This window comes from Antedon mediterranea, chromosome 9, assembly GCF_964355755.1.
Source record: "Antedon mediterranea chromosome 9, ecAntMedi1.1, whole genome shotgun sequence".
In the NCBI taxonomy this organism is placed as follows: Eukaryota; Metazoa; Echinodermata; class Crinoidea; order Comatulida; family Antedonidae; genus Antedon; species Antedon mediterranea.
The window spans coordinates 15,348,394-15,356,881 of NC_092678.1; the positions used below are offsets into that span (position 1 = coordinate 15,348,394).

Sequence of the window (8,488 nt, forward strand, 5' to 3'; positions counted from 1 at the left end):
CGTTTCAATTAGATTTCCTCGTACATTCCATTTCGTTTCAATGTTAATATAGACATTGACGTAATGACGTAGGCTTGTAAGTAGAAACACAAACTGAACTAGAAAATGAGTCAGAATTTAGAATGAAAAAGGAGAATTATTTCTTAATGTAACAAAAGCGATGCTGATCTCTAAACACATTCAGAAAACTAATTTCAACTCTGACTCATTAAACGACAGAAATGTTAGTAGTTGGCCAATTAAACTATAACGGTTTGTGGAGCCGTGAAATGTGCAAAAAGTCACATTTGTGCAAACAACCACGTTTGTGTAAACATTTTACCTTCAAATGTGCAAACAACCACATTTGTGCAAACATTTTACCTTCAAATGTGCAAACATCACGCCGTTAAATGTAAAAACGATCAGTTTTGACGTTAAATGTGCAAAAGGTATTCTACAATGTGCAAAGCATTCTTCAACCAAGCTCCTATTCCATTTTATATTTTTGGTTCGTAGGTCTTTCAGAGTAGAAATAACAATAGGAAAAAGAGTATAATAAAATGTTCAATATCATAACTAATTATACTGTTGTATTTTATTATAATCAAAGGCTCCAAATCGCCTCGGCTAAATTCAAGTCGGCCCAAGTCAACTCGCCCTGAAGTCAACTCGGCCTCAAGTCAACTCGGCCAAAAACTAATCGGTCAACTACATTCATATTCATATTATTTTTCTTCTGTTCAGTAGACTTATTTTGTCCCATTCATTTGCACTTTTTGCGTTTCATACTTTAAGGTGGCCTAGTTGACGTGAGGCCGAGTTGACTTCAGGGCGAGTTGACTTCAGGGCGAGTTGACTTGTGGGCGAGTTGACTTGGGGTCGACTTGAATTTGACTTAGACGGGTTAAAGCCTTTGATCATAATAAAATACAACAGTATAATTAGTTATTATGATATTGAGCATTTTAAATTTATTAGACTCTTTTTCCTATTGTTATTTCTACTCTGAAAGACCTACGAACCAAAAATATAAAATGTAATAGGAATTTGACTGAATAAATGATTTGCACATTTGTAGAATACCTTTTGCACATTTAACGTCAAAACTGATCGTTTTTACATTTAACGTCGTGATGTTTGCACATTTGCAGGTTATACATTTTTACAGATTTGCACATTTGAAGGTAAAATGTTTGCACAAATGTGGTTGTTTGCACATTTGAAGGTAAAATGTTTGCACAAATGTGGTTGTTTGCACAAATGTGACTTTTTGCACATTTCACGGCTCCACACGGTTTCATGATAACTGTGAAACTCGATGGCAGAGCAAACGCAAGCTGGGGGTGGTCCATTATGAACGTCTGGCTAGTTATCGAAAGGTTCCACAGGAGAAAAAAAATACAATTTTCAGTGTTCTCAATGTACATAGTCAGTACAAAATTACGTCAGAGTAGGACAATTACAGTATGTTACCAATACTGAAAACCATGACACAAAGATTTTCTACAGTAATCAAATAATAATTATCACATCGCGATACAGTACTGCTTACTTTGGTTCGAATCTCACCCTAGCCATCAGCCCAATCACGGCCATTAATGTGAGAGACAACTACGCAACGTCTGTTCATTGCAGGCTGTAGAAAAGGGAAAAAACTAAATACATCAATGTGTACCAGTTAGATCAATACACAACTTTACGATAAATACTATATGTATTATTATGGGAGTATGGTTCCATACGTGTTTGATCCAAACAATGACCAGGCTAATAATATGCAGCGCAACTGAGAGCTTGCTTGTGCGCTATAAGAATGAACTATTATTATTATTAACAATGGCGTCGCCTGTCAAATCTGGGATTGACTCTCATGTTGAATATCTTACAGTACAATAGAAGATTGTATTATATTTCAAGAATGTCTTATTACCCTACAGGCTGTAAATGTATAATATGTAATACCTTCTTAATGTTGATATAACGCGATTAGTTTTAAGCAATTCAACAGTCTTTCTGACTATGCTTTCTTTAAAACGTAGCATGGATAAGGAAGTTCCCTCTGGCATGGTAATAGACACTAGATATTGTACGTTGCTTTGTTAAATGAATTACCAAAGGGTTACCAAATATCAGAATGCGAATTTAAGTTGTTTGGGCCTTTTCAATTTTCATAAAACTCGAAAATGTGTTAAAGCACGTCAGCATAATGTGAAGGCTTATAATGATATTTGATTTACAGTATAATAATTGTATTCATGACACGTAATAGTAGGCTTAGGAGGTTTATATTCTTTGTACTCACTTTTTAAACTCGGTGAAATCATATTAGATTGTGAAAATTATGAATCTATTCAAGGTAATGTAGCTTTCTTGTTATTCATTAGAATATATTTTTTTGCTCAGGCTAGGACTTATGGTTCTAGTGGTTTGCATTAGAGAGTTTACGAAACACGACGGGAGCTCAGACAACGAGTGATTGACAGTGATAGCCACGCCCACTGGCGACACTGCGCCTGCGTAAGTAATTTCACCAGTTGTCGTCTAGTAGCAGACAACTGCAAAATTGCTGTTTTGCAGTTCACAGTGCACGAAAAAAAAATACAAACAATGACTTCTCAATTAGCTGCCCAAAGTATGTATATTTGGTTATGTTTATATTTAAAATGATCATCAATTAAATAATGGGATCCTAAATAATGTTTGCATCGATTTCTGATTTATGACCTATTTAATAATAGATAAAATTATCACTTAAAATAAAGTGCCATTTGCTGCCTAAAAAAGTAGGCTAGAAAGAATAGGCCGCAGGTTGGCGCACCTAGGCTAGGCCTAATAGCTATTACTATCTAAGCTTAGGCTACTACTAGGCCTAACTAAACTACGGCCTATTCTATGCCTAGTCCTCCTACATATACTAAGTCACTAACTAGGCCTAGCTAGGCTGGGAAGGCCCTCTATTTTTTTACCTCCTATTCATATTGCCACGCTGTGTAGGTAGGCCAGGCCTATAATAGGCCTAGGGCCTAGCTAGGCTACTAGGCCTAGAGTAGTAGTAGGCCTAATTGTTTTTTTTTAAATATAGGTAGGCCTAGCCTAGGCTAGGCCTATATATTTTTGTGGCAATCCAAGTTGAATGTTTAGCCTGGCTAGCATTAGACTAGGCCTAGCCTCTAATGGTAGGCCACCTACCTAGGTTGCCTACTACTGGCCCTAGCCTAGGCTAGGCCTAGTTAGTAGTAGTATAGTACTAGCTATATGCTAGTAGGCTCGAGCAAGACACACAAATTTAGCTTTTGGCGCAACCCATCCTACTTCTAGAGACTAGCTAGGTCATACCAGTCATTTTTCATCCAGACCTGTCTACATTGGTTTACCTAGATTTGGTTTGAGGCCTAGCCTATAATATACTGAGCTATAACAACATCAATGACAGAATACTTTTATTCTGTAGTGTTATTGATTGATATTATACATACATTTTTTATCCTATTTTAGCAAAAAAAATATCTCCAACTAAGAAGTGGTCTCCAGAAAAGGATGACCAGTTAGTGAAGGAAATGATACATTGGATCCTTTCCAGTACAGAGAAAGAAGGCAGCAACACGGAAAAGTATGGAAAGACATTGCAGGCAATCTTTCACCATCTTTCGACTTTAACTTAGATGGAAGAAATGTAAGGGATAGATGGAATCTATTAAAGGACAAGTTGAGGGCAAAATTGAATAATGAGATAAGAGGGTCTGGTATCGCTCCATCAGCATTATCAGAAACAGAAGCTGCAATAGAAGATTTGCTAAGTCAGGAGTAAAATGCCTTAAACATAAGATCAGAGAGTGGTGATGCAGCCACAGCACGAGCTGCAGGTGAAGAGGTCGTGAGGTGGTTTCCCGAATGATCGTAAAATCAAAACGGTACTGGGTATGACCAACTAGCGTTATTGTCACCGACTAGTCATCCATTCATATAAGTACTGATGTAGTAGCCTACCTGTACGGTGACCATATAATGTGACCCGAGGCATGGCTAACTACGACTTTTAGTTGATAGAAGATTGAAAAAATTGTTAATAAGAGTTGTACTGTATGTGGATGTTTAATGAAATTATGTCAATAATGTTTACACACTAGGCATATAAATAGGGATAAGAAATTGTATTTTTAGGTTTCTTCTATAGCCCTCTCTGTTTTTGATAAAGGTGGTCTCCCATCTAACTTAAAACCATTAAAAGATTACTTGCTGAGTCCTTTAAAGTGTATATACTGTATAAGGTAATTAATAATTGTGCAATATTAAAAACAATGCAATATCAACAACTTTTAAAGTAAACATGCTTATGTATTCTGTAGTAACATTAATATATTTTAATGTTCAATATAAAGTTTAAACAGTTGAGTTCATAATATATTTTAACAAATTGAATACACTGTATTACACACGGTACAATAATAATTGTGCAATATTAAAAACAATGCAATATAAACAACTTTTAAAGTAAATATGCTTATGTATTCTGTAGTAACATTAATATATTTTAATGTTCAATATAAAGTTTAAACAGTTGAGTTCATTTACAGTACTACTATAAATAAAATTGCCCTGAGACTTTACAGTATACCTAACTTACGTGTATCAATCTGATTGTATAAATATGATCCAATGTATTACTGTATTAAAATTATTAACTTTTAAAAAGGTGTAAAATGATTTATTTTATAATTACTTGTATTGCCTGTATAATTTATCGGAAATAAGGGCATAAGGGCAGGCGGATCTAATTTAAAGGTTTTGGATGTAATGTTGCCATAAAGACACGTGTGAGCATTTGTTAACAGACAACAAACTACATTTTCCCAATTGCACTTAAGCCTATTTTTTGGGTTTTCTTGAAGTCCACAAATTTCAAATTTTCTATGATATCTCTGAATAGCCATTCAACAGACACCCTAGCCTGGCTCATGGATCTGTTAAAATCCTGTTGACCTTGTGTCAAGTTTCCTTTAAAAGGAGCCTGTAAATGGACACGAAGGGGATAAGCCGGGTCTCCATAAATGCAGAGAGGATCTCCATTTAGCCGTACGGCATAACGTTCTAACTGTTGTAATAAGTTGGATTCTCTTAACATGAAGGCATCATGGCGACATCCCTCTATTGGTCCGAACAGGTTTGCGATTAGTCCATTTGGCGTGACAACTGACTGAAATTTTAATGAATGTACACGCTTATGGCCATTATATACAATTCTTTGGTGTTCACCAGGCCTACAAATTGGACGCACCGTCCCATCCACGAACCCCCAACAATTGTCAATCGCAGATTGCAGCAGCAAAACGTTCCATATTGCCAGGTGATAGCCAAGGCTGTCGAAAACAATTGCTAAACAGATGCTCGAATCCGTTATATATGTAATTCAGAGCCATATTCGTTATCATGCAGAGTTGGGGAATGGGCCTGGCAAACATTGGCACCATATCAATGTACCTGCATGGATATGCAAACCTTTTCAGCAAAATGCACAAAGTTTCGATGCCAGTAACTTTAAGACCGTTAACACATTTAACATCATCCTCTATCTGTAGAGCTCTCTGCAGTCGATAAATGTCTTCTTTTCGAAATCTTTAAATAAAATTGAAAGCATGTGTTGTAACTAAACTAAGTTGAATACCTAGCCTAGCCCTAGTAGTATAAATAAGTAGCCTATATTGGCTATAAATCATGAATAATAATATTAAAAATACTGTATTATAGACAGACCAACAATTTATTAAATCAACTTGGTGACAATAAATTAGCCAAAAAGATTAGCTCATAATTATGCCAGACAATACTACTTTCTCTAAAGCCTACCCTACTGCCTAACTAAGTCTTAGTAATATGATGAATGATTGGCTTGTGGGTGATTTATCCCCGGACTTACCTGAAAAACGCATTACATTCGTCGTCATTGTAAGATTCCAGATTAAATTTATTGTAATCATTGTACTGAACATTTAAATTATTTGTTTTATTAAGATTATATAAAAGCAAATATTCCTCAGGGTCAATTATATCTTCATAAAGTGCGATATTTAATGCATCTTGTACGAAAGCCATGATGATTGTTTACAAACATATCAAGCCGAGCGTGACGCGACGTCGTCGTCCCATCGCGTATCGTAAACGAACTTTTTAAAGTGGACGACAACCATCTTTTCACGCATCAGCGCGCACTGGTAATCCGTCGTCGTCCCTCTCCGTCGTGTTTCGTAAACTCTCTATTGTAACGTGAACGACGTACTAACCCTATTAGATAATTCTATCTCACGTATACGCATTTACGTTTTACATTCTACGGAAACGGTTGAATTTATATTACATTTCAGCATACTTTTAGATTCGGTTAGAGAGCTATATTATGTATAGCTAGCCAGGTTCATCGGCGCATCTAGCCTAAGAAGCCTACTGTAAACCTAGCCAAAATGTTTACTTTTTGTCGTTTTCATTAAACAGTTTTATACTAAAACTCTATCTGTTATATTTAAGTTTTGCTGATAAAATGTTATCTTTGCAACGTTTAACAACTTAATTTTCAACGAATAAATCTTAAACGTGTGAAAAGTAATCCGCACGTTGAGACGCATACAAAATCGGTATCACGTATCGGTACGATATAATGTGTGATGTAGAACGCGATTTGACCCATACATTATACGAGTACGGAGGTATTATTTGGGTAAGTAATTTTTAACGTCACGAGTATGCTGATGATAATGATGTGTCGTCAATTCCTGATTTATAAATAATCAGATTTATATATAGGTTTCAAATTATACGAAGCTTCGGGTTGAACGATGAATTGAAACTAAAACAAAACCGACCGACCGATAGAGTGAGCTTTTTATTTGGCCAAACAAGCAAAGTTATGTAAGTATATATATAAAGACAAATATCTAACTTACAGTAGTAAGTTTGGTGATGTAGGGCGTTAACCACGGCGCGGTGCATTAGGCCTATACCTAAAATGTTAAAGGATTTTCTTTCAAAGCAGTCCACATCATTGTCAGTCTTGAATTTTACCTGTTTTGTCTGCTTTCTTTAATCTTAGTTTTGTCTAATTATTTTAGAATTCTATATATGAATATAAAACCATTATTATGCATTAAGGTAGTGAACAAACTATGCAGCAGTTGCTAAGTATCGGCGGTGCATGGAAACATATGAAAAAGTGTTCGAGAACGCGCGCCTAGCGAATAAAAAGAAAAGCGCGTTGTAAACACTTAATGTCGGGCATTATTTGCGTTGAAACAGCCGTGATGTACTCGCACATACAGAATCGTCAGCACAACCAAGGTACTGAATAATACTAAAAAAACGAGGAACTGTGTACACGGCGTTTATATATTTAAAACGCTCTTTCGATTCTATTAGATTTCCTTATAAGTAAACTAAGAAAATCTGGTATAAAAGGTAAAATAATCAAAGTTATAAAAACAATGTATAGTAAACTAAAAGGGCATGTAAAGGTTGGCAACAAAATTGGAGAATCCTTTAAATGTGCAGTAGGAATACAACAAGGGTCACCTTTATCTTCATTATTATTTAATATTTTTATTAATGATATAACTGAGTTATTACATACTGCTGAAAATCGAAAAAAAATAAAAATTGATGACATAAATATTAATCACCTACTGTATGCAGATGATCTAGTTTTAATAAGTGATACAGTGTACTCATTACAAGATCTTTTAAATAAATTAACATATTATTGTAATAGGTGGGGATTGGTAGTTAACATTGACAAAGGTAAAATAATAGTATTTTTTAAAAAATGGAAAACTTAAGAACTACGAAAAGTGGAATTATCTTGGTAAAGAAATTGAAATAGTAAAATCTCTTAAATATCTTGGAGTCACTTTCGATTGTTCAGGAAATTGGGAAAAGGCCAGAGAACAAAATAATACACAGGCTAATAAAGCACTTTTCTCACTCAAAAATATAGTATATCAGAAATATGGACATCTACCAGTGAATATTTGGAACTACTTATTTGATGTTAAAATAAACCCAATTATACTGTATGGTAGTGAAATATGGGGAAAACTAAACAACAAAACAATTGATGATATTCAAAATAATTTCTGTAGTTTTAGGGGTCGGGAAATCAGCCACAAATGTTTTAATTAGAGGAGAATGTGGACGATTCTCTTTATCAATCGAAAGTGTAGGCCTACTCAATGTTATCCGTTATTGGGTAAGACTAGTAAATATGAACGCGGACAAATATGCGAAGAAATGTTATAAATCTCAAAATAATAGTAATTGTTGGGTAAGCGATGTAAAACATATGTTATGCTCTATTGGTCATGGAAACATATGGTTTTCACAAAATAATGTCCTTGATAAATTGTATATAATTAATAAAATAAAAGAAAGGCTAACCGATATGGAACGCCAATCCTTTCTTGAAAGCATAAATATTTCCTCAAAATTAAGATATTATAAAATGTTCAAAAACAATTTCGGAGTA

General features: G+C 34.8%; 1 pseudogene; it reads right to left on the reverse strand.

The window, feature by feature from the left end:
* Positions 1-4,611: 4,611 nt before the first annotated feature.
* On the reverse strand, positions 4,612-6,072 carry LOC140058231 (uncharacterized; annotated as a pseudogene).
* Positions 6,073-8,488: the final 2,416 nt, after the last annotated feature.